Source organism: Dama dama, chromosome 7 (assembly GCF_033118175.1).
Source record: "Dama dama isolate Ldn47 chromosome 7, ASM3311817v1, whole genome shotgun sequence".
Taxonomy (NCBI): Eukaryota; Metazoa; Chordata; class Mammalia; order Artiodactyla; family Cervidae; genus Dama; species Dama dama.
This window is the reverse complement of record NC_083687.1, coordinates 27,426,518-27,453,303: the sequence shown is the minus strand read 5'-3', so window position 1 is coordinate 27,453,303 and position 26,786 is coordinate 27,426,518. Positions and strand designations below refer to the sequence as shown.

Here is a 26,786-nt window from a genome sequence, read left to right as displayed (position 1 = left end):
AGTCTTTATAACAAAAACTGGCAAGGACCCTAAACAAAAAGAAATTTACAGACTCATCATTCTTATAAACATAGATGTCAAACTTTAAGAAAATATTAACAAATTAAATCAGGTGCTATATAAAAAGCAAAATGTATCAATGTCATATGGAGCCTATTCCAGGAATGAAGGTTGCTTTAACAATTGAAAATTAATGTAAATCACTATATTAACTGAAAGAAGGAGAAAAGACATATGACCATCTTGATTAAATTGCAAAATATCAATTGACAGAATTCAACACTTGCATTTAATTTTTACTCTAGTATTAAAAACTAGAACTAAAGAGCAATTTTTTTCAGTCTAAGAAAGGATAGCTACCCCACTGCACATATCAGACTCAATGGTGAAATATTTTAAAATTTCCCCATGATATCTAGAGTACTAGAGTTGTTAGACAATAAAAAATGCCAAAAAATAAAAATAAAAGATACAAAGATGTGGCAAAGGAATTAAAATTACCATTATCTTGATCATAAAAATAATAGACAATTTTATAAATTAATTACTAACAATATATCTGGATACATAAAACCAATTATATTCTGCTTTACCAGAAATAAATCAAAATCAAAGTCAAGATGATGATACCATTCTCAATAGTAACCAAGAGTAGCAGGTATCTAGTAATAAATATATCAAAAAGATAAATAAGGCCTCTATACTGAAAATTGGAACACACTATTGGGAAAAATCAAGGGACTTATATAAATGATGAAAATACACAGTTGGAGATTGTAAGAGTAAATATTTAAAGCCCTATACCTCCCTCATCAGATTTCTGTGTCTATAAATTTATCTTTTTCCAGATGCTTCACATAAACGGAATTATGTGACATATAGATTTTTGTGTCTGGCTTATTTCGCTTAGTACAGTATTGTTTAAGCTCATCTGTTTTGTAATATGTATCATCATTTCTTCTAAATACTGCCATTTCACATAATTTAGTCTCCTTCATGGCTGAATTATTCCATTGAATGAATGTGGCACATTTTGTTTATCCACTCACTAACTGATGGATATTTGGATTGTTTCCTGTTTTGATGATTATGAGTAATATGGCTATGAATTTTTGCACATGTTTATCTGTGAGGACATATATTTTCATATCTCTTGAGGCTATTCCAAGGAGAACTGCTCAATCATATGGCAAATATAGCTTTTAACTTTTTAAGAAACTGCCCAAGTGTCTTTCAAAGTAGTTGTAATATTATACATTCGCAGCAGCTACCCATCAGGAACTATAAAGATTTTGCATCTTCAAATAGAATTATGACAATGAGATTAAGTTCAGTTCAGTTCAGTCACTCAGTCATGTCCAACTCTTTGCGACCCCATGGACTGCAGCACGCCAGGCCTCCCTGTCCATCACTAACTCCCGGAGTCCACCCAAACCCATGTCCATTGAGTCAGTGATGCCATCCAACCATCTCATCCTCTGTCATCCCCTTTTCCTCCTGCCATCAATCTTTCCCAGCATTAAGGTCTTTTCAAATGAGTCAGCTCTTCACATCACGTGGCCAAAGTATTGGAGTTTCAGCTTCAACATCAGTCCTTCCAATGAATATTCAGGACTGATTTCCTTTAGGATGGGCTGGTTGGATCTCCTTGCTGTCCAAGGGACTCTCAAGAGTCTCCCCAACACCACAGTTCAAAAGCATCAATTCTTCAGTGCTCAGCTTTCTTTATAGTCCAACTGTCACATCCATACATGACTACTGGAAAAACCATAGCCTTGACTAGATGGACCTTTGTTGGCAAAGTAATGTCTCTGATTTTTTAATATGCTGTCTGTGTTGGTCATAACTTTCCTTCCAGGGAGGAAGCATCTTTTAATTTCATGGCTGCAGTCACCATCTGCAGTGATTTTGGAGCCCAAGAGAATAAAGTCTGCCACTGTTTTCACTGTTTCCCCATCTATTTGCCATGAAGTGATGGGACCAGATGCCATGATCTTAGTTTTTTGAATGTTGAGCTTTAAGCCAACTTCTTCACTCTCCTCTTTCACTTTCATCAAGAGGCTTTTAGTTCTTCTTCACTTTCTGCCATGAGGTGGTGTCATCTGCATATCTGAGGTTATTGATATTTCCCCTGGCAACCTTGATTTCAGCTTGTGCTTCATCCGGCCCAGCATTTCTCATGATGAACTCTGCATATAAGTTAAGAAGCAGGGTGACAATATACAGCCTTGACGTACTCCTTAAGGAAATAATAATAACCATTATTTTATTAATTTTTACATTCTCTCTCTCTTTTTTTTTTTTTGCTTTCTCAATTTTTATTTATCAGGGAACCATTTTGTTGAAAGGAATGAGCTCGGGATACATATTACCAACAACTTGAAACTCTCTGTACTAAACTAAACCTCAGTTGGTCAGTGGTATCATCTGGACTCTATTACTGGTGTTTATAATGAATAATGAAACAATGCAAAAGAAGGTACATCTTACTATAGATATATAGTATATTTTAGCATCTCATAAAGCTAATCATGTTTCCCAGGTGGCTCTGCAGTAAATAATCTACCTGCCAATGCAGGAGACATGGACTTGATCCCTGGGTAGAGAAGAATCCTGGAGGAGGAAATAGCAACCCACTCCAGTATTCTTGCCTTGGAGGTCTCATGGACAGAGGAGCTGGCAGGCTACCGTCTATGAGGTCGCTAAAGAGTCAGACACGACTTAAGCAACCAAACAACAACAACAAAGCGAGTCACTTCTCATTATGTGTCTTTTTTCAAAAATTTCTCTGGGAAATATATCTTTCCTCATAAAGATAAGAATCAGTATATTAAGTTCTAAAACAAACAAATAATAACCCTTTTGCTTTTGGAGTTGGGGGGTTGAGTATGGCTGGAATTTAATATTCAGTGTTAAAAAAAACTTTGAATTGATGTTGTCTTTTAAGAATCTATCATCTTAAATAAACTAAAAATGAGAAAAAAGAATCTATTATCTTTCATGAGGAAATAATTTAAAAATATACTCTAATACAGCCAGATATTATAGTTTTCTTACCCTAAAATCATTCTCCCCTACCCCTTCTACCGTTCTTTTCTTTCTAATTAAAATGGCTTTGCTCCTGCTCTTCCATATGTATCAGGGGAGACAGGGTCACATGATAAGTGGTAAATCACAGTTTTGTCTGAGCTGCCATTGTGATCCAGGGTCCTCCCAGTACATGGTGAAGTGGGTCTACTGGAAACACTCTAGGAAAAACTCAGTTGCTCCTTATAAAAGTGCAGGAGAAGAAGCAATTCTCTTTTCCCACTTTATTTAAGATTATTGGGGATAAATTAACCACCTCTGGAGATTCCTTACCTCAAATATGTTATGTGAGATAATAAAGAAAAATAAAGTTGATTGGATTTTCTTTTACTAGTAGCAAAAATCATCTTCAGTGAAATGTTCACGCCATACACTTTAATTCTACATTATAATTTCATAGCAAAGGTATTAAATAAAATAATTACTCATTTCTTCTCAGAGAACAACATGAGAATAAAGTTGCAACCTTGAGATTAAACAGAATTTATCCTAACTGAATGTATATTGGAGATATTATTATCAGCTTATCAAACTCCTACAGAACAATATCCTATTTCACATAAAAGCTGTATAATTAATATATGCATAAAATAACCTTTTCTTGAAAATAAAATAATAGTTGTCCCTGACTGTGGAGAAATTGCTTCAAATGATTATTACTTTGAAATGAACTGCTAAATCTATTATCTAGTATATAGATTTGATTTACATTTGGAAATGACTCCTTTGATAGAATACAATAGCAGGACTTAACCATCTTCTCAAACAATACCTGGTAGCTCAGACAATAAAGAATCTGCCTACAATGCAGGAGACCTGGGTGTGATCCCTGGGTCAAGACGATCCCCTGAATAAGGGAAAGGTAACCCACTTCAGTATTCTTGCCTAGAGATTTTCAGGGACAGACCATGGGGTCACAAAGAGTTGGACACAACTGAGTGACTAACACTTTCACTTTAACCAATTAAGTTACCTTTCTCTGAAAGCTATCCAACTCCTTAATATTATTCAAATATATGGAATTTAGAACTATATACTGACTTACAATTATAGTTCCACAATGATTTATTCAAGGGTCAAAAAAATATTGATTTACTTTTCTAAGATCTTTCTAATCATATACTTGTAAAATTTTATTTATTTGTTTATTGGCTCTGATGACTAAAGCTTTATTATTTGCAGAAAAGACTTAAGATTTGTGTTTCTCCTGGATAAACCTTTAAGGAGACTATGAATTAGACTTTAGGTGAGGTAGCCTTCCCAGGGTTTCAGTTTAAAAAGACCTCCTCTCCCTTTTTTTCCTTTGATTTCAGGTTCTCCCTGATTGGCTCAGTCTCAAGTTATTGTGGTCTATATTTACATTTCTGATTTGTAGAGATTTGCAAGACAAGGGCAGTTCAACTTAAAATATGAAATAAGATACATACAGAAAAGTCCAGTTTTCTTCTCTGTCCCCTTCCTGCTATTCCCTCATTTATCCCTGTAGGTATAAGTTTTTTAAAAAATTCCATTGTTTTTATGTACAAATGTAAGTAGACAGTAGATGGGTGGATGGATAGATAGACGAACGAGAGAAAGAGAGAAAATGAATGCATATAGCTATATATTTCTATTCTTCCCCTCTTTATTATTAAATAGGAAGGTGTATATTCTATAATTCTCTTCAATCCGACTACAAACAAATTTGGGAAACTACTCTGCAGTAAGGTAGTCTCATTGTTAGGCAGGCTACCCAGCATTTCATTGTTGGAATGTACACTACTGTATTCATATATTCTTTATTTCCCAGCATTGGCTCCGATTTCTGCAAAGATGGGTCCATATAGGATTTTCCTGTGACAGACAATAAGCTTATCACACAATCTGAAGGGCTCCCAGATTCATCTTTTCCACTAGAGTTGTGGCTTTTGTCTTACAGCTTGAGATATTTTTATGGGGAAGGAGGTAATCCCAGCCAAAAAGTCAGCCTGTTGCTAGTTTATACTTGACAGAAAATGATTGATATGTTGAAGCCCATGATTAGTCTACTAAAAAAGGAGCTCAAAAAGTCTTCAGATTTCGAAACTTTCTTTTAAAAAATTTTAAAAAGAGACAAAAGAGAAAGATTTTTAAAATTCTGAGGGTAGCATATCCATACAGGGTATCTGCATTTCTTATATTTGTTGTTCCCTTTCTGTTCCCTGGTGGTTCAGGCAGTAAAGAATTAGCCTACAAGCCAGGAGGTGTGGGTTCTATCCCTGGGTTGGGAAGATCCCCTGAAGAAGGAAATGGCAACCCACTCCAATATTCTTGCCTGGAGAATTCCATGGACAGAGAAGCCTGGCGGGCTACAGTCCATGGGGTTGCACAGAGTCAGGCACAACTGAACGACTAACAGTTTCACTTTGTGTATTCCATGGTGTAAAGGAATGTCTGTGTTTGTCTTTGAGAACACAAAGATGCAGGAGACCACAGTGAAATGGGTTCATAAAGGACTTTCTCTTGGCTCAGGAGAAACATACCTAATCGCAGAATGTAGAAAACATAAGTAAAAACTAACGAAAACGAAACGGAAGTCGCTCAGTCATGTCCAACTCTTTGCGACCCCACGGACTGTACAGTCCGTGCAAAATTCTCCAGGCCAGTGGGTAGCCTTTCCCTTCTCCAGGGGATCTTCCCAACCCAGGAATCAAACCCAGGTCTCCTGCATTGCAGGTGGACAGTATATAAAGCAAAGAACCTTTCAAATGTGACCAAACTACCAGAAGATAAATAAAAACATCATTAGGTTGCAATGAACTCTTTCTTTACATTTTTCCTTCTACATTTTACTCCCTGATGCTTTGTGAAGCAGAAGATTTTCACTCCATATTTATTGATAAAGACATTTTAAAGTAATGTTGGCAGAAGAAGAGTTCAGATACACAGAAAGCAGAAAAAGCTGAAAAGAAAAAGGAGCTAGGAAAAATGAAGATAAGGTGTTGCCTTCAATTTAAGAACTTCCAGGTTAAGACTGGGGACTGAAGAAGCCATCAAGGAGAACATTTTCAACAGGGTCACTGGACTAGGAGCAAACCAGATCCTAAGAAAGCACTCTCTGAAGAAGAGTAAAATCTAATCAGGAAACCTTTTCATGCTGCAAAGAAGCTGGTAGAGGGTTTTTGCTTGAGCATTGCCATCTTCACTTCAGCTTAGGAGTCCTGCAAAAGACAGTGAAGAGGGTTGTTTTCAGATCTAACTCTGCACGCAGGCTTTGTGTGTGTGTGTGTGTGTGTGTGTGTGTGTGTGTGTGTGTGTGTGTGCGTGTGCACGCGCATGCGCGTGCACTCATGCTCTTTCAGGACATCAAGTTAAAGCATTATATTAAAAAGGAAAGCAAATTCTTATATCTTCCTGAGCCAAAGCTACCTTAGAGCACAGTCCTTCCTGTTTAGTGGAGAGAAGAAGCTTTAGTATTAACTGCCTGATCAGAAGTCTGATTCAAAATCTTTTCCATTATTTCTCTTTCCACTCTTGTTACCCCTACCATCTGTTATGGAGAGAGTAAATATTAGTTTAAAAGAGAATTAAAGAGCATTACCTGTTGGCTGAAGTCCACAGTGTTTTGGGAAAGAGAAGAGAAGAGATATATTTATAATAAATGGAGGAAAGTCAGTCTCCAAAACACAATGTCCCCAGACCCAGATCAGTCTTCTAAGATTTCTCTAACACCACAGCCCACATCACATGTGGCCAACCTGGAAGGCCAGACAGGAGAGTAGACATCAAGAGCATTAAGCTTTCCTCTCACAAATGGAATGTGATTTCATCAGCCTTAGTGTCCCTCTGTCCCAGGGTCTCTACCCTAAATCACCATGCATGCTAACCTTTTCTTATCTCTAAATGCCATAATTTCTTGTGTTTCATACATAAGTTTCTAAGTTTCCAAGACCTATTGAATCCTAGACTTTCAAGAAATTGAGGTCAATAGGGGCTTCCCAGGTAGATCTAGTGGTAAAGAACCTGCCTGCCAATGCAGGAGACAAAATAAGAGAAGTGGGTTCGATCCTTGGGTGGGGAAAATCCCCTAGAGGAGGGCATGGCAACCCACTCCAGTATTCTTGCCTGGAGGATCCTATGAACAGAGGAGACTGGCAGGCTACAGTCCATGGGATCACAGGGTCGGATATGACTGAAGTGATTTAGCAGGCATACACACAGGGGAAGGAAAGGCTTTACATGAGACCATTGATATACAGAGAACTAACTGAGCAAAGCCAAATTTCTTCACTCAAAAGTATCAGCTGCCAACAGGTTCCTTACCTTTCTGATTCCTAAAGTATGTCAACAGCCTGATCCCAAGGAAGAGAAGACCCAGAACAAAGCCCCTGACTCCACTCATCATCTTGCTCTGAGCAGAGTCAGATCATGCCTCTAGAAAAGAAGTCAGTTTTGGTGATCTCTATCCAATCCAACTTCCCTAAGCTTTGAGGATGGGAGAAGAAGGTTGCCTAGAAGAATTAGAATACTTGGTCATTATGAAAAAGAGATTAAAAATCACACACAGTAGCTATGAGGTTAAGGCATTGAACTCATTTAAACATCACAACCCTGACATAAAGCTATGACTTCAACATTTCATGGATGTGGAGCCTGGGACTCAAAGATGTTAAGTAGCTTGCCTAGCATGACAGAGCTAATAAAAGGCAGCACTGAGACTGGACTCCTCTCATATCAAGAAGGTCCCTACATTGTAGAGGATGTACTCCTTCTCAAATAACAGTGAACCCAGAACAACAGCATTAGATGTACAAGCCCAGCCCAACAAAGGGAACTGATGCCTTGGGCCATGGGGTGACCATAAACTGTGATATCATGGAGACTCAGGGCAGGGACACCTTTTCTCTGCCTGCCAGAAGAACTGTCTCACCAGCAGGTATAGGTATTGATAGAAACTATCAAAGCGTATCTGTAAAATATCAGAGGGTTTCTGTCACAAGATACCACAGAGCTACTCCCCAACAATTTGTGCTAAGAAAGAGAAGAGCATGAAGCAAATAAAAAAATATGGTGTGGAGCAAGGAGAATCTGACACTCAGAGGTAAGCAAGCCCCCTCCATGGTGGGTGAGGAACTTATGAGATCAGAACGCTTCTCACTCCATTCCACTGTGATAGAGCTCATCTGAATGGGGTGATCCACTTGGCAAGTGTAGACCTCTCCACTCTGAGGAACTGTTTCAAGCATCACCACGGTCTGGAAGGTCCAGTCTCCATTCTGGATCAGACCTGTGGAGCTCACTCCAGCCTCCTCTTCGTGGCCGTTCCAGAACCACCGGACTTCAACGTGGCCCAGATAGAAACCATTCACAGAGCAGACCAGGAGGCTGTGGTGCTGCAGGGGCTGGGTCTTTGCAGGATGCACGGTCACTGTAGGCTCCGCTAGGAGAGAAAAAGCAGAGGGACTAAGTGAAGGAGACAGAGTAAGTCTCCCTGACTGGCTGCCTTTCTTCACTTAGTCTGGTGATCCAGATTGCAGACTTGGACAGGCCTCGCTAGAGCTGGCCATGTGACTAAACTGCAGTTAGTGCCATGAGCCTTGTCTTTAATCCTTACAGCATGAACCCATTAGAGAGATGTGGAGGAAATTTGTGGGTTTCTTTATCCAAAGAACCATTTATTCATTATTCAATTGAAGTGTTTACAATTTTTTGCAAAGCAACTGTGTATTCATTAATAGCACAACTTCTGTAGCCATGCTGCCTGGGTTCAGTTCCAAGCTCTCTCTCTTACTGATTGATCCTCGTGTAATATTCACATTCTCTGTGCCTCAGCTTTATGACCTACCAAGGAGGTTAATAATACCAAGTGATCTCTGAAGGTTATCTGAGGATGACTGCACCTAAAGTATGTTAAGCCACAACTGGAATTTAGCCTTCAATATGTGTTAGCTATATATTATTTTTGTTTCATTAGAGAGAAAACATGGTTCAAAGTAGTGTGGATAACTTAGGAAAGATTAGTAGGGTAAGTGTAGAGACAGAATATGAAATCCTGGGAAAGCCATGTCCAGGCACTCACACTTTAGAACATCTCAGTTTAGGGCAGGGTTTGGAATTCACTGAGACATGGTCTTAATGCCTCATTCTTAACTCCACCAGCCACAATAAACACAGTTTACAAAAAAAAGAAGAACAACAACAGAAGAAGGAGAAACCTGGCGAAAAACATTTTTACAGTTTCACAAAAATAGTAGATTTAAGATCAATGGTAAACCATTACTAACATTTTCTCAGTCTATTACATTAAATTAAAATATTTAAATTTCTAAAATTGAAAATAATTGACTGAATCAAAATATAACCCACAAACTGGAGAAAATCATCTTAACACATAGAGAACCCATAAAATCACAGAGGAAAATACTAGGACCATAGAGATAAGAGACAATAGGTAATTCTTAAGACAGTAATAACAATTAGCCAATAAATATGTGAGAAATGTTCAAGAACCTTGGAAACAAAAAATTTTTAATTAAAAATTTTAAAAAGTAAATTTTAAACTAAGTATTTGGCAATAATGAAAGAAATATCTAACAAAAGGGAATTTAATGTATATTTTACCACTGTAAAAATAAATAATATGTAACCACACAAATACTACTAGCATTCATTATAGAAAAAAGTAACAGTGTGTTAAGTGGCAAAGTTATCAACATAATTCAGAAAGCTGGTTTCATAAGCATTTCAACTATGTAAAAGTACATATAAAGAAAACCAAAAAAGCAAGAAACTTAGACACAAACAAAGCCTTAGAATAATCAGAAGTGCTTCGGAAGTTCCCCATCTCTCAAGAATTAGTCTGCTAGCTCTTTGTCAATGAAATGCTTCTGCACGCAGACTCCTGCACACTTATTTCTGGGGGGTCAGTATTAAGAAGGTGTGTACCTAGAGCAAGTTGTGACTCTCCTCACATGCTCCCAATCCTTGAACATTCCTCACCTCTCCTCCCCCAAACTCTCCCCCCAACCACAGACACCTTGAAGTCCCCTCCCACATCTCTAACCACCCACCCACCAGTGTTGACTCCCCTCCTGCACCTATTTTCTCCCACAAGGACCATCAAGGATGCCTGGAGTCTCCCTTCTTCATCCCTCCCCCCCCACACACACACCCTCTTGGTCCTCCCAGATTCCAGGGTACTCCCCCCACCACACACACTGTCTCTTTCCTTTCACAATAACTGACTAAGTCGCACAGGCAGATGAAAGAAGAACCCATGGGAGTTGAGGGGTGCCTGTGGAGCCAATGAGGCAGTCCTAGTGGCCCTCCTGCATTTGGGCAGCCCTCATTGGTGGCCATCACGTCAGTTCCTTCCTGGGAGCCCACCAGGGTGACCAGATCCTTCTGTTCCCACAGAGCATTTCATGGTGCAGGGCAAGCCAAGTTTCATTTCTCCAGGCAACATGCTCTCACAGGAACCCTCCTTAAGCATACTTGCTCATAATACAACACATTCACTGGGACTCAGTCTCTCTGTCTCTTTGTCTCTCTCTCTCTCTCTCTCTCTCTCACACACACACACACACACACTGCCCCCAGTCCCCTGGTTGCCCACCCCTACACTCACCTTGCCGCTGCACCGTGAAGCTCTCACCAAGCCAGTAGTTGTGTCTGCAGAACGTGTCCACCACAGCCCACGTCCACTCCACGAAGTCCTTCTGGTGATTCCAACTCTCAGCGAAGAGCCTGCCCAGCTTGGTCACTGCCCTGAACTCACCCACGTCGTTGCTGTGAAAATGCGCCAACTCCTTCTAATTATAGAAGTATCTGGCCAAGAACCACACCTGCTCAGTCTGGGTGGAGAAATGATACTCGGACTTGCCCTGCACCATTAAATGTGCTGTGGGAACAGAAGGATCTGGTCACCCTGTTGGGCTTCCAGGAAGGAACTGATGTGATGGCCACCAATGAGGGCTGCCCAAGCGCAGGAGGGCCACGAGGACTCCCTCTTTGGCTCCACAGGCACCCCTCAACTACCGCCCCTCAACTACCACGGGTTCTTCTTTTATCTGCCTACAGTGGAGGGAGGCGAAGGTGGGCAGAGGAGACCCCTCAGGTCTCCAAGTGGCTTCACTGGTTGACTAGAGCCCTTCGAGCCTGAGCTGGACCAGGATTTTCCCCATCACCACTCTTCCCTGAAGCCCCGACAAGAAAGACACTCATGACTCCTTCCTCTCACCCCGACAAGTTCTTTAGCTCTTCCTCCAGAGTACTTACTTCTTTACTGGTGAGCTTCAGGCCTGTGCTGCCCCTTAGGAATCCAAAGAAGCTCAATATTTAGTAAAAGTGATGGAAAAAATTCAACCATACAAGGATTTAAATGAGAGTGAGAAATGTCAAAAGAGAAATGTGAAAATCTATAACAGAGAATTACAGGATGATCTAAATTACATTAGGGTGCCAAAGAAGTAATCTCTAAAGGAAGATGCGATGATGTGATATGAAAGGTTAAGTGGATATGAGCTAGAGGAAGAGTGGGTATGAATCTCAGTTTGGGGGAAAAGGAGTCACATTTTAGATAAAATAATACAATGAACCAAAATATGAAATAATTGATGAATTTCTTCATCAGTTCAAGAAATGACAAGAAAACAGTTCACTGGAGCACTGAGAATGAGAGGAAGGAGAGTAAAGATGAGAAATCACAGGGAGCTGGGTGTGTTAGGATTTTGGCTTTACAGAATCAATAAAGAGAAACTACTGAAGAGTTTTGAGGATATTAAAAGCAACATCACAATACAGGTCCACAATCCCACAACAACATTTTTAAATCAAAAAATTCAGAAAACCAGATTTTTTTTAAATTGGTGCAAAAATCCATTTGGAAGATCTGACCTGAGAAGGTTAGATGTGTCTCAGTTCTTATCATCATATGTGCTTCTATATTTTCAATATTTTTAAACATCATACATATATGTATGCATATATTCAGGATTTCCCTGATGGCTCAGATGGTAAAGAATTTGCCTGCAATACAGGAGACATAGGTTCACCCCTGGGTTGCAAAGATCCTCTGGAGAAGCAAAAAGCTACCCACTCTAGTATTCCTGCCTGGATAATTCCATGGACAGAGGAGCCTGGCAGGCTGCAGTCCATGGGGTCACAAAGAGTTGGACCCAACTGAGTTACTGACACACACATGCATAAATATACCTTTATATCATATATATGTATATATTTTTGTTTTATCTTTCTGTTTAATTGAACTGTGAAAATGTCAAAACAGAGTTAAAGAATAACCCTGTGATTAAGATGAATAAATGAAAAAATTTAGCAATTTCAATATGTGGATTAGCCACTAAGTCGTGCCTGAGTCTTTTGTGACCCCATGGACTGTAGCCCACAAACCGTCCTCTGTCCATATTTCCCAGGTGAAAATACTGGAGTGGGTTGCTATTTTATTCTCCAGGGGATCTTCCTGACACAGGGATCGAACTTGTGTCTCCTGCATGGCAGACAGATTCTTTACCATTGAGCCACCTGGGAAGCCCTTTCAATAACATAGAATATACAAATACCACAGAAGATTGAAGCATTTTACTGAAAAATTTGTGCAGTCACTAATACTTATGACTTACAAAAGCAAGTTGTTGAAAGTTAACAGACTGTGAAGAACTCTTGCAATATTGAAAAACATTGCATAAAGTAAAAAATAAAAATGCAGAGAGTTCCAGAAAAACATCTACTTCTGCTTTATAGACTATGCCAATGTCTTTGACTGTGTGGATCACAACAAGCTGTGGAAAATTCTTCAAGAGTTGGGAATACCAGACCACCTGACCTGCCTCCTGAGAAATCTGTATGCAGGTCAAGAAGCGACAGTTAGAAATGGACATGGAACAACAGACTAGTTCCAAATAGGGAAAAGAGTATGTCAAGGCTGTATATTATCACCCTGCTTAATTAATTTACATGCAGAGTACATCATGAGAAACACTGGGCTGGATGAAGCACAAGCTGGAATCAAGATTTCCGGGAGAAATATCAATAAACTCAGATATGCAGATGACGCCACCCTTATGGCAGAAAGCAAAGAGGAACTAAAGAGCCTCTTGATGAAAGTGAAAGAGGAGAGTGAAAAGGCTGGCTTAAAACTCAACATTCAAAAAACTAAGGTCATGGCATCTGTTCCCATTACTTCAAGGCAAATCGATGGGGAAACAGTGACAGACTGTATTTTCTTGGGCTCCAAAATCATTGCAGGTGGTGATACAGCCATTAAATTAAAAGACACTCCTTGGAAGAAAGCTATGACCAACCTAGACAGCTTATTAAAAAGCAGAGGCATTACTTTGCCAACAAAGTCTGTCTAGTCAAAGCTATGGTTTATCCAGTAGTCATATATGGATGTGAGAGTTGGACCATAAAGAAAGCTGAGCACAGAAGAATTGATGCTTTTGAACTGTGGTGCTGGAGAAGACTCTTGAGAGTCCCTTGGACTGTGAGGAGATCCAATCAGCCCATCCTAAAGGAAATCAGTCCTGAATATTCATTGGAAGGACTGATGCTGAAGCTGAAGCTCCAACACTTTGACCACCTGATACGAAGAACTGACTCATTGGAAAAGACCCTGATGCTGGGTAAGATTGAAGGCAGGAGGAGAAGGGGACGACAGAGGATAAGATGGTTGGATGGCATCACCGACTTTTGGACAAGAGTTTGAGCAAGTTCTGGAAGTTGGTGATGGACAGGGAAGCCTGGTGTGTTGCAGTCCATGGGGTCACAAAAAGTCAGACATGACTGAGCGACTGAACTGAACTGAACTGAACTTGCATTGATTGAACAAGTTCAAGAAAATGGTGAATGTATACAACTGCCTAGGTTTTTTGGTAAAAACATGGTAAAGTAAACCACAAGGAACTGAACTGAAAGGTGAGTAAAAGTGTGGGTCCAGACTTTTTATATACAACACAGTGTAATCCAATGTTTTTAACTTCAACACTGCTGACATTTTTGGATCAGGTAATTCTTTGTTGTGAATGTGATGTTTTATACATTTTAGTCTGTTTTCCTGCATCTCTGGCTTCTACACACTAGATATCAGAACAATCCCCCAGTTGTGACAATAAAAAATAGCTCCAGATATTGCCTAAAGTTGCTTTGGCAAAGGAAGGAGATGAAACGGATGTACTGCCTCTGGATAAGAATCATGAGGTAAACCATCTGAGAAATCAATGATTAAAAAAGAAAAACACTGTTAATGATGGTGTGCTGAGAATTGCATTTCAAATGGAATACTATATCTGTTAAAAACATTGATGTTACATGAAATATGTTTTTTAAAAATCTGGACCCAGTGCAAAGCTATTTTTCTAGCACATTTGTTACTGCATTTGTTTGAAAGGAAGGTTTACTGATTTCTTTGCCTTGTCAACAAGTCAGTGCATGTGTGCTAAGTTGCTTCAGTTGTGTCCATCTCTTTGCCACACCATGGACTGCCTGCCAGGTTCCTCTGTCCATAGGATTCTCCAGGCAAGAATACCAAGGTGGGTTGCCACGCCTTCCTCCAGGGGATCTTCCCCATCCAGGGGTCAGTCCCACACCTCTTAAGTCTCCTCACCACTAGTGCCACCTGGAAACCCCAATCAGTCACTAAGCCATGTTAATTTATTCCTCACATCATCATCCTTCTTGATTTTCATTCCACTGAGCCATTACTTATATTTAGTAGCAAATTTCAGCCATAGCCATTTCATCCAGTACAATGGCCCAAACTAACTCACTTTCTAACTTTTGATTCCCTGCTGTCAATAATACTAGTAGATATCAAATTGACAGCCTTAGCCAGATACAGAACTCTCACTTCTGTAATCAAGTTCCCTCAGAAGGGGAGAAACTAAGAAAAGATGACATTCTCAATTAGACAGTTTACCAAAACTGAACAGACCTTCCTAATCTCTGACCCTTAGGTATGATTGTAGGGAGGAGAGGAACCTGGATCAGACCATCTATGTCTTACCATTCACAAATCCTCTGAGGTCCTACTTGACAGACAAGAAGTCAAAAAATAAAGTGTGAAGTTGCTGCTCACTGTAGCTTGTATGTATCAACCTACATGGTTGTAGTTAACAATGTTAGTCCACAGTCATGTTCTGTCTATATAGTAATCATCCCTCGGCTATGTGTCATTTAGCAAATAAAAATACAGTGTGCCCAATTAAAGATTCTGGATAAATTATTTGTTGTTTATTTGAAATTCAAATTTAAATATAACTGACGGCCCTATATTTTATTTGGCAACCAAAGCTCAACTTGATAATAAACTCCAGAGAAGAATTCATGTTCCTCAACACATAGCCATCATGTCTAGTACATAATGTAAATCTTTATGAAAAATTTCAAATAATAAAGGTGAAATGAATTAAAATTTCCCCTATATATTGAAATATACCATAAGGCACACTAATGTTACATATGAACATCAGAAATGTTACCAATTATTCAGACCCAACTTAGCCACTATATATATGTATGAAGAATATGTCACAATTTTAAGGGACATGGCCTGAACACAGTGACAAAGCTAGCTCCATTCTTTCCCCCATCCCAGGGTAGCTCACCCCCTTGCAAGATAGGCACTTATGTGGGGTGTCCCTGGCTTGGGCCTGCTGATGGGTTCATCACCATCAGTATCACTGTCAGAGCTGCCATCTAGGAACCTCTGGGGAAACACAGTCACATCATGCTGGAGAAAGACAAGGTGTAGAGGAGCAGGGAAGTCTCACTCAGTAAAGACATGAGCCCTCCTCCACCCACATTCCAAGTGATACCAACAAAGGGCTCATATCTGTGTTCCTGGATTGGGTGATCTCAGTGCTGGAGAACCAATCAGCACCAGAGATGAGAAGCATCATCAGTTGCTGATCAGAGAATTAGTATGAGAGTCCTCTTCTGAAACTTTACAATTTCCTCCCTTAAAAGGATTGTTTTCATCTACTGCTTCAAAGGTTTGTCCAGTCACATATGAAACATTTTAATTGGGCCCCTGTTGTGAGCCATCTGTATGCTGACCAGTGAATTATTAACATACACAGGTTTGACTTTTAGGATTGTTTCTTTCCTCTGCATTTGGAGAAAGAGCTATTTTGACAAATGCATGTGTAGATGTGTTTAGAAGTTGAGGTGGTGAATAGAAAATTATTGCAAGTTAGGAAACCTTTAATCAGTCCTTTGTTGCACTGCAACTTAGTCTTACAGATTTGGGAAAATTACTTACCCTCTACAGTTCAAATGAAGGCACTGTTGCTTCAGTACTGAAAAGTGCAGTGATTCTGTGGACTCCTCAAGGAGCAGCATCTCCTGGTAACTGATGATACGACAGAATTATAACTGTTGATTAGACAGCAGCCTGTCCCTCCTAACAGCTTAAGATGTCTCAATAAACTAAAGAAAGTTTAGTCAATAATTCAACCTGAGTGAAAAGGTTTTTCAAATATGTCTCCTGATGCTGTCATTGACTTTAGTGACACCTCCAGAAAACACATAGAGAAAGAAGCTTAAAAGAGACAATCTCTGTGGACTAGAAGGTATTAAAGATACCTTTGTAGAGTGCACAATCTAACAGTGTGAAAAGGCCAACTGTCCAAATCAAAATATGCAGGGAACTGAAGAATTGATAAAGGACTTAAAGTCAATCTTTGGCACAATAACTCAGTTTTAACATAATTATTATTTGTATGAAAATGTGTTCAATCTTATACTCCCAGTGCTCATTATGATTTCCTCATTATACTGGAAATATGTCCCCTAAATACATCTCCTCTTGTGCTTTATCCTAAGGAAAGAGATGAGAAGACCTTGCTATTAAATTTATCATGGCGTGTTCAAGAAATAGAACACTATGAAAGGAGACAAAAATATACAATGAAGAAAAGACAGTCTCTTCAATAATTAGTGCTGGTTAAACTGGGCTGCTACATGTAAAAAAATGAAGTCAGAATATTCTCTAACACCATACACAAAAATAAACTCAAAATGGATTAAGGCTTAAATGTAAGACCAAAAACCATATAAGTTCTTGACAAAAACATAGGCAGAACATTCTTTGACATAGATCATAGCAGAACTTTATGTATCTGTCTCCTAAAGCAAAGGGAATAAAAGCAAAAATAAACAGATGGGACCTAATTAAACATAAAAGTTTTTGCACAGTAAAGGAAACTATTCACAAAATGAAAAGACTGAATGGTAAATAATATTTGCTAATAGCATGAATGACAATGAATTAATATCCAAAATATATAAACAGCTCACAAAACTCAAAATTAAATAAAAAAACCAAACAACCTGATTTGAAAATGAGCAAAAGACCTGAATACATATTTTTCTAAAGAAGACATACAGATGGCCAGCAGGCGCATGTAAAATATTCAACATCATTGATCATCAAAGAAACGCAAATTAAGACCACAATGAAATATAATCTCACACCTGTAGGAATGGCTATCATCAAAAAGAACTCGTGTTGGAGAGGATGGAGAGAAAAGGGAACACTCATACACTGTTGGTGGGAATGTGAACTGGTACAGCCACTGTGGAAGATTTCATGGAGGTTTTTCATAAAACTAAGAATAGAACCCAGCAATTCCATTCCTGGCTATGTATCTAAAAAGAAAAGAAAACACTAATTCAAAGAGATTCACGCAGCATTAACTATAATTGCCAAGGTATGGAGGCAAGTTTAGCGTCAATCAACAGATGAATGGATAAAGAAAATGTGATATATATAGCCAAGGAAATAATGAAATTTTGCCATTTGCAGCAACAGGGATGGAATTGGTGTGGTGTTATACTAAGTGAAGTCAGGGAGAGAAAGACAAATATTGTATGATAGCTCTTCTATGAGGAATTTAAAAACTAAAACAAACTAGTGTGTGCTTGTATGCTAAGTCGCTTCAGTCGTGTCCAACTCTGTGCAGTCCTATGGACTACAACCTGCCAGGCTCCTCTATCCCCGGGATTCTCCAGGCAAGAATACTGGAGTAGGTTGCCATGCCCTCCTCCATGGAATCTTCCCAACCCAGGGATCGAACCTGTATCTCTTATGTCTACCTGCGTTGGCAGGTGGGTTCTTTACCACTAGTGCCACCTGGGAAGCCCAAAACAAACTAGGAAATACAGCAAAAAAGCAGACTCACAGATACAGAGAACAAACTAGTGGCTACCAGTGGGAAGAGGGAAATGAGAAGGGGCAACAAAGGGAAGGGGGTTAAGAGGTACAAACTGTTACATACAGAATAAATGAGCTACAAGGATATATTGTACAAGAGAGGAATGGAGCTAATATTTTATAATGTCTATAAATGGAGTATAACCTTTAAAAACTGTGAATTACTATGTTGCATACCTGTATCATATAATATTGTATATCAACTATACTTCAATTTAAAATAAAACAGAATGCTATTGAAAAACTATGTTACAGCCTTTATGATAGTAATATAATTTTAAACAATATAATTCTACTTTTAGTACTTTTAGGTTTATTACACTTTATGTAAATATAAATGCAATCTCTCAGATGCAGAATGAACTTTAAAGTACAACTCCCTGTTTAAAGTTCTGTGTTACTCTCCGACATAAATCACAGCAGGATCCTCTATGACCCACCTCCCAGAATATTGGAAATAAAAGCAAAAATAAACAAATGGAACCTAATTAAACTTAAAAGCTTTTGCACAACAAAGGAAACTATAAGCAAGGTGAAAAGACAGCCCTCAGATTAGGAGAAAATAATAGCAAATGAAGCAACAGACAAAGTATTAATCTCAAAAATATACAAGCAGCTCTTGCAACTCAATTCCAGAAAAATAAATGACCCAATCAAAAAATGGGCCAAAGAACTAAACAGATATTTCTCCAAAGAAGACATACAGATGGCTAACAAACACATGAAAAGATGCTCAACATCACTCATTATCAGAGAAATGCAAATCAAAACCACAACGACATACCATTACATGCCAGGATGGCTGCTATCCAAAAGTCTACAAGCAATAAATGCTGGAGAGGGTGTGGAGAAAAGGGAACCCCCTTACACTGTTGGTGGGAATGCAAACTAGTACAGCCACCATGGAGAACAGTGTGGAGATTCCTTAAAAAATTGGAAATAGAACTGCCATATAACATAGCAATCCCACTCCTGGGCATACACACTGAGGAAAATAGATCTGAAAGAGACACGTGCACCCCAATGTTCATCGCAGCACTGTTTATAATAGCCAGGACATGGAAGCAACCTAGATGCCCATCAGCAGATGAATGGATAAGGAAGATATGGTACATATTCACAATGGGATATTACTCGGCCATTAAAAGGAATTCGTTTGAATCAGTTCTAATGAGATGGATGAAACTGGAGCCCATTATACAGAGTGAAGTAAGCAAAAAAGATAAACACCAATACAGTATACTAACGCATATATATGGAATTTAAAAAGATGGTAACGATAACCCTATATGCAAAACAGAAAAGGAGACACAGATGTACAGAACCAGCTTTTGGACTCTGTGGGAGAAGGCGAGGGTGGGATGTTCTGAGAGAATAGCATTGAAACAAGTATACTATCACGGGTGAAACAGATCACCAGCCCAGGTGGGATGCATGAGACAAGTGCTCAGGGCTGGTGCACTGGGAAGACCCAGAGGGATGGGATGGAGAGGGAAGTGGGAGGGGGGATCGGGAAGGGGAACAAATGTACACCCATGGCTGATTCATGTCAATGTATGGCAAAAACCATGACAATATTGTAAAGCAATTAGCCTCCAACTAATAAAAAAAATAATAAAAATAAAGTTCTGTGTTAATTTACACTCCACCCCAGTTCTGATAAGAAAGCCTCCTTTATGTGCCTTAATATGTCTAGTGACAGAGTACCCTCCATGCTACAATTAGAATTCCTAAAATGTATTGAGCAATATTTGAGACTTTTGTATACAGAATTCACAATGGCATTTTACACATTTTTAAAATTTAATTCTCATGTCATCTCAGTGATTTAAGTACTCTTCTCAAAATACATAGGTAAGAATAAAATGGTTGTTGGAGGTTAAACAGCCTTTGCAAGGATACAAAGCTAAATGAATGGTGCACTCCTCATTGAGCCAAGTTACAGTAAGTTGTGGGCTTCCCTTGTGGCTCAGCAGGTAAAGAATCCGCCTGCAATGCAGGAGACCTGGGTTCGATCTCTGATTTGGAAAGATCCCCTGGAGAAGGGAAAGGCTACCCACTTCAGTATTCTGGCCTGGAGAATTCCTAGGACTATAGCCCATCACTTCATGGGAAATAGATGGGGAGACAGGGGAAACAGTGTCAGACTTTATTTTGGGGGCTCCAAAATCACTGCAGATGGTGATTGCAGCCATGAAATTAAAAGACGCTTACTCCTTGTAGGAAAGTTATGACCAACCTAGATGGCATATTAAAAAGCAGAGACATTACTTTGCCAACAAAGGTCTGTCTGGTCAAGGCTATGGTTTTTCCAGTGGTCATGTATGGATGTAAGAGTTGGACCGTGAAGAAAGCTGAGTGCCGAAAAATTGATGCTTTTGAACTGTGGTGTTGGAGAAGACTCTTGAGAGTCCCTTGGACTGCAAGGAGATCCAACCAGTCCATCCTAAAGGAGGTCAGTCCTGGGTGTTCATTGGAAGGACTGATGCTGAAGCTGAAACTCCAATACTTGGCCACCTCATGTGAAGAGTTGACTCATTGGAAAAGACTCTGATGCTGGGAGGGATTGGGGGCAGGAGGAAAAGGGGATGACAGAGGATGAGATGGCTGGATGGCATCACCAACTCGATGGGCATGGGTTTGAGTAGACTCTGGGAGTTGGTGATGGACAGGGAGGCCTGGCGTGCTGTGATTCATGGGGTCGCAAAGAGTCGGACACAACTGAGCGACTGAACTGAATTGAACTGAACTGACAGTCCATGGGGTCGCAAAGAGATAGGTGACTCCAAACCCTGTAAGCTCAGCCATTACCTCATACCACCTCACACTGAATTTCTGAAGAAAATAGTGCCTGTAGATCAAAACCATTCTCCTCACTTTAATTCATGGATACATGTATCCATCAGACTACGTTTTTAAACAATGGCAACTGATATGGTACAGTTACAGTTTGTTCAAAATATTCCCATTATCAGTATTGCTAGTCTCCTCTGGAAATGACAAAAAGTTGCATTTCTCTTATGTGATGATACTCACAGCTCCCTACTAATCTCCTTCTAATTGAAGATAAGAGAGCACTCCAAATTCCTATGTCGAATTTTGTTTTCAACTCTTAGTTAGGACTTACCAGTATAATGTAGTACGAGTATAATTTTTGGAATAGAACAGAAACAGTATCTCACTTACTTTGGAAAAATATATTTCTAGTAATGTGGAAAGTTCAAAACTTTTTGAAGAGGTGAACGTCATTATTGACCCTGAATTTGAGGAAAACCTATGTCCCCAGACCGCAGTGAGAGTTAAGTACTATTGGAAGTTGTGTCTTTGCAACCAGGAGAATATTACATTCAATATTGTAGGGCAATTTTGAGAATGTTGGAGGAGTATATAGCCCTCACTAATAACTGCTACCATCCATAATTTGGACATTTGTTTATTCCATAAGTTACACCAGGAAGATAAGTGTATAAAAATTGATGTTATTAAACATCCACCTAGAGATCTAAAGATGAACTGTGTGAGAAAGATACCCTGCCAGAATTTATAGTTCAGAATTTGGGACCTGACCCTAAAGAAAAGTCTTTCAGAGGAGTCTAGTCAATTGCTAAAACAAGAACCAATGGCTCAGTTAATTTAAAGAAATGACCTTGCTATATTGTTAACCAGAGAGGGGGAAAAAATGTTTTCTAATAACTAGAGCAAAAGATAACCTAATAACTATTAGAAGCATTAAACTTCTCCAAAAGTGAGGAAAACTTACTACTTCTAAAAATTGTGAACTATGAAAAACACAGAAGGATAAAAAGAATCAGTCCTATAGGAATTGATTCTGCCATCTGGGCAAAATACATAGCAATTGGCTTATGTCCTTCTGGAACAGGAGTGAAATACTAGCTGCTTTTAACTGTCATCATCTCCTTCGGTGCTAGTGCTGTTATTAACTGCAATAATTGCAGTATCTCCAGTCTGACCATGATCTTTTTCCCACCCTAGAGTTCTATAGTCATGTGTTTTCAGGCTCTGCAAAATAAACTCCTTGTTATGCTCCTATATGGACAAATCACTAGAATGTTTATCTAGATGGGCATCTAAGAGTGCCTCTCATTGTCCCTCTTTGTTAAAGATACAGTCACTATAAGAAGAAGATTCACACTAAGTGTGTTGTGAAATTCTTGATAGTCTCGATAACACTGAAGTAAGCCATGATATATTGGGGAAAACTTGTGGCCCATTTCCGGTAAATCACTGTTAAGATATCATCGGTGAAGTCTAACTATAAAATGTCTTGGGAAACTGAAGAGATGTAGTCAAATTCTCCACAGCTTTCCTAAGCAAGAAGTGTTGGAAATGGTGACTGCACAAATCTGCCCTGAAACAAAACCAGAAACTTGGATAATTCAGACTTATCTCATAGGGCAGGGGTCTCCAACCCCCAGACTGTGGACCACTGGCCTGTTAGGATCTGGGCCACACAGCAGGAGGTGAGCAGCCAGCTAGTGAGCAAAGCTGCTTGGTCTGGCATGCCCCATCACTCGATTTACCGCCTTAATCATAGCCCCTTCCCACTGCCCTCATGCGTGGAAAAACTGTCTTCCACAAAACTGGTCCCTGGGGCCAGAAAGGCTGGGGACTGCTGTCATGGGGCACAAATTAATATGATCGTCCTCTCTTTATTGAATAGACCTCAAGGCATGATTTGTTATACAGAAATAGATCGTGAAATTTGCTCTTTCAATGAATTTCACCTAAAATAGCAAATCTGCTGGCACAAAATTCTTTATAATATCCTCTTGGTATCTTTTTAATACCTATAGAATCTGTAAGAATGGCATCTTTTAAATTCCAAATGTTCATTATTTGGATTTTTCTTTTTTTTCCTTATCAGTCTTTCAGGTTTATTAAAAAAAAAAAAAAATCTGACTCTGGTTATTTCTTTTTTTTTTAATAAATGTCAATTTTCAACTGTATTTTCTCTCTTGCATTATTTTTTCTTCCACTTTTACTTCTACATTATTTCTAATTTTCTTTTAAAATTAAATTCAATTTTTCCTGATTATCTTAAGCTTTTGTATCTCTGATTTTTAAATATTTCTCCTTTTATAACTTAAGCATTTAAACCTCTAAATTTCTCTTTAGGAACAGTTTTGGTTTCATTTCACAAATCTTGAAAACCTGTTTTACTATTTCTTTAAAATATTTTCTTATTTCTCATTTGATTTGTTCTTTCATAAGCCATATATTATTTAGAAGTGTATTACCTCACTGCCAAAAGTTTGGCTATTTTCTCAATGTTATTAATTATAATTTAATAAGATTGTTGTCAGGGAATATATTCTATGTGATTTTATTCCTGTGACCCTTTGTGCAACTTGTTTTATGGCCATAGCATATGGTTTATTTTGTAGATATTCTTTGTAACAATTAAGGAAATACATACCCTGTAGTTATTGGAGGTAGTCAAATTCATGTCAATTATATATAAAACATTTTAGCTTCTTACACCTTTGATTTCTTTACTTATATTTGTTTGCATGAATCTACAGAGATGTTTTTCTGCCTTCTATCTACTTCCTCTGAAGAAGGGAGTGACAATCCACTCCAGTATTCTTACCTGGAGAATTCCATGGACAGAGGAGCCTGGTGAGCTACAGCCCATGGGGTCACAAAGAGTCGTCCTCAATTGAGCAACTAACACTTCATTTCATCTACTTTCCAATTTCTCACGCCACCACAATGAATGTTACTGAACTCAGGTTTGGCTGTTTACTGCTCCACAGCTAACCAATACTTTGAATGCCAGCAGTCCACCACCTTCTTGGGCTGCTGGTTTTCTAAATAAAGTCCCTATTCCTTGTCCTAACACATTGTCTCTCAATTCACTGGCCTATTGCATTGTGTGAGGATTAATGCACCCAAGGTATGTAGAGTGGTAACTGGAATTTAGCCTTCACTGGATCACAGCTATTTATTATTCTTGTTTAATTTGAAGGAACTATGATTCAAAGCAGGGTGGGTAAATTAGGGAAAAGCAGTGGGGTAGGTATGGAGACAGAGGATGAAGTCCTGGGGGAAAGCTGTCTCCAGGCACTCACACCTTAGAACATCTGAGAAATGGTTCTACCCTGGCAAGATGGAAAGACACGGGTGAATTTCTAACTCTGAGCTGAATTCCAAAAAAAGCATGAGTCCAGAAGGAGAAGGAAGGAAGGAAGAAAAGTCATTAATTTAAAAAATAGAATTCTTGTAATTAAACTCTGCTGATCAATCCCTCTCCTTTGCAAAACAAGTGAATTTACTATTGGAATTATTATCACTTTATAATTTTCTCTCTTTTCAAGAGCTTCCCAGGTGGAGCTGGTGGTAAAGAACCTGCCTACTAATGCAGGAGACATAAAAGATGAGGGTTCCATTCCTGGGTTGGGAAGATCCCCTGGAGGAGGGCATGGCAACCCACTCCAGTATTCTTGCCTGGAGAATCCCATGGACAGAGGAGCCTGGAAGGCTACTGTCCGTAGGGCTGCAAAGAGTCGGACATGACTGAAGCAGCTTAGCATGCACTTTCTTTTCAAGCTGACACTTGAGTTAGGGGCAGGGTCTGGGCCTCATTAGTATGTGTGTCTAGTGTCTGAGACAATCTCTGACAATATCAGCCTTAATAAATACAATTTTAAAATAAAATAATGGAGAAACTTGGAATACAATTTTAAATATTCTAAAATGATAAGTTTAAAATTGATGGTAAATCATTCCTAACAAGTTTGCAGCATATTTCATTAAACAAAATGTTTAAATTTCTGTCACTGAAAATAGTAAACTGTCAGAAATATAAACCACACTTGAGAAAAGGATGAATCAAACATCAATAGTGTTAATTTTTCTGGATAGAGAACCCATATCACTGAGAAAAACACCAGGATGCTAGAAATAAGAGAGAATAGATAACTTCTAGAGCAGTAACAACAAGAGGCCAATAAATATGTGAGAGCTGTTCAAGAATCTTAGAAATCAAAGAAATACAAATGTTTTAATAAATGTAAAATTTAAACTGAGTACTTGGCACTATATGTCTTTGAAAAAGGATCTGATATCTGATAAATGGGATTGTGAGGTAAACTCTTACAATTATAAAAACAAATGATATGAAACTACCCTAATAGTATTAGCATTATAAAAAATAGTAATGTCTGTATGTTAAAAAATTATAATTCAAAAGTTGGTTACACAATAATTTCAACTATGTAAAAATACACAGACTAAAGAGGGGGAAAAGGAAAAGATTTAGACAGAAAAGAAATCTCAGAAAGATCAGAGGAGCTACAGAGGCTCCCTTTCCCCACCTTTCAGAAAGTAGTCTGATATGTTTTTCTCAATGAAACACTCTGGCACACAGATGCCTGCACACTCATTTCTGGGATGTCAGTATTAAGAGGGTGGGTGCCAAGAGCAGGTTGTGACTCTTCTCCTCACGTGCTCCCAATCCTTTACTTTCCCCACCGCTCCTCCCCTAAACCCTCCCGCCAACACAGACACCTAGAAGTCGGCCCCTCTGAACACCCACCTGTGGCAGCCTTTCCTCTCCTCCCCTCACCTCTCCCACAGACACCAAGATGCCTGCAGCCTCCCTCCTGCACGGCTCCCCTCACACCTCTCCCCCCTCCCAGTCCTCTCGGCCCCAGGATACTGCCCGGAAGGCACACACTCTATCACACCTCACCTCACAGCGCACACCTCACACAGTCGCCCCTCACCGTCACTGACAGATTCACACACTGTCTCCTCTGCAGCAGGCTCTCCTGATTTCTAGTGGTTCCCATTGTATTCACTCATCCCGGATTCAGTCAAGTATCTCTGTATCTGTCCATTATCTCTCTTTCCCACTCTCTCTCTCTGTCACACACACACACACACACACACACACACACACACCCCGCCCACCCCGCGCTCACCTCCCCGCTGCACGGTGAAGCTCTCACCAACCCTGTAGTGTGTCTGCACACCGCGTCCACCTCGGCTCGCTCCGCTGCAGGACGTCCTTCTGGCTGTTCCAGCGCTCGGCTTGAGGCCGCCCCAGCTCGCTCACCGCGCGGCACTCGCCCGCGTCGCTGTCGAAGCGCCCGGACTCCCGCTGGTTGGAGACGTATCTGACCACACTCCGCACCCGCTCAGTCCAGTTGGTGAAGTAACACAGGCCCTTAAACTGGTGCACGAATGCTCTGAGAGGAGACAGCCTCTCGGTCAGGCCGTCGGCCCCACAGCCCCACGCAGCACCCGACATTATATTTGTTGAAAATTTTGGACCCACTGAAGCTTGTATTTTTTAAGAATCTGGACCCAGTGAAGCACTGTTTTTCTAACCAAGTTAGTTTGTTCAGGACCAAGGTTTATTCATCTCTTTGCTTGCCAACCAATTGCAATGTCATAATTTATCTTTCACATCTTCTTTCTTCCTATTTTCTCTGTCTCTGGTCCACTACTTCTCTACAGAAGTAAACTACAGGCACAGACATTTTAT

General features: G+C 39.5%; 1 pseudogene; it reads right to left on the bottom strand.

The window, feature by feature from the left end:
* On the bottom strand, nucleotides 1-26,786 carry LOC133059248 (H-2 class II histocompatibility antigen, E-S beta chain-like; annotated as a pseudogene).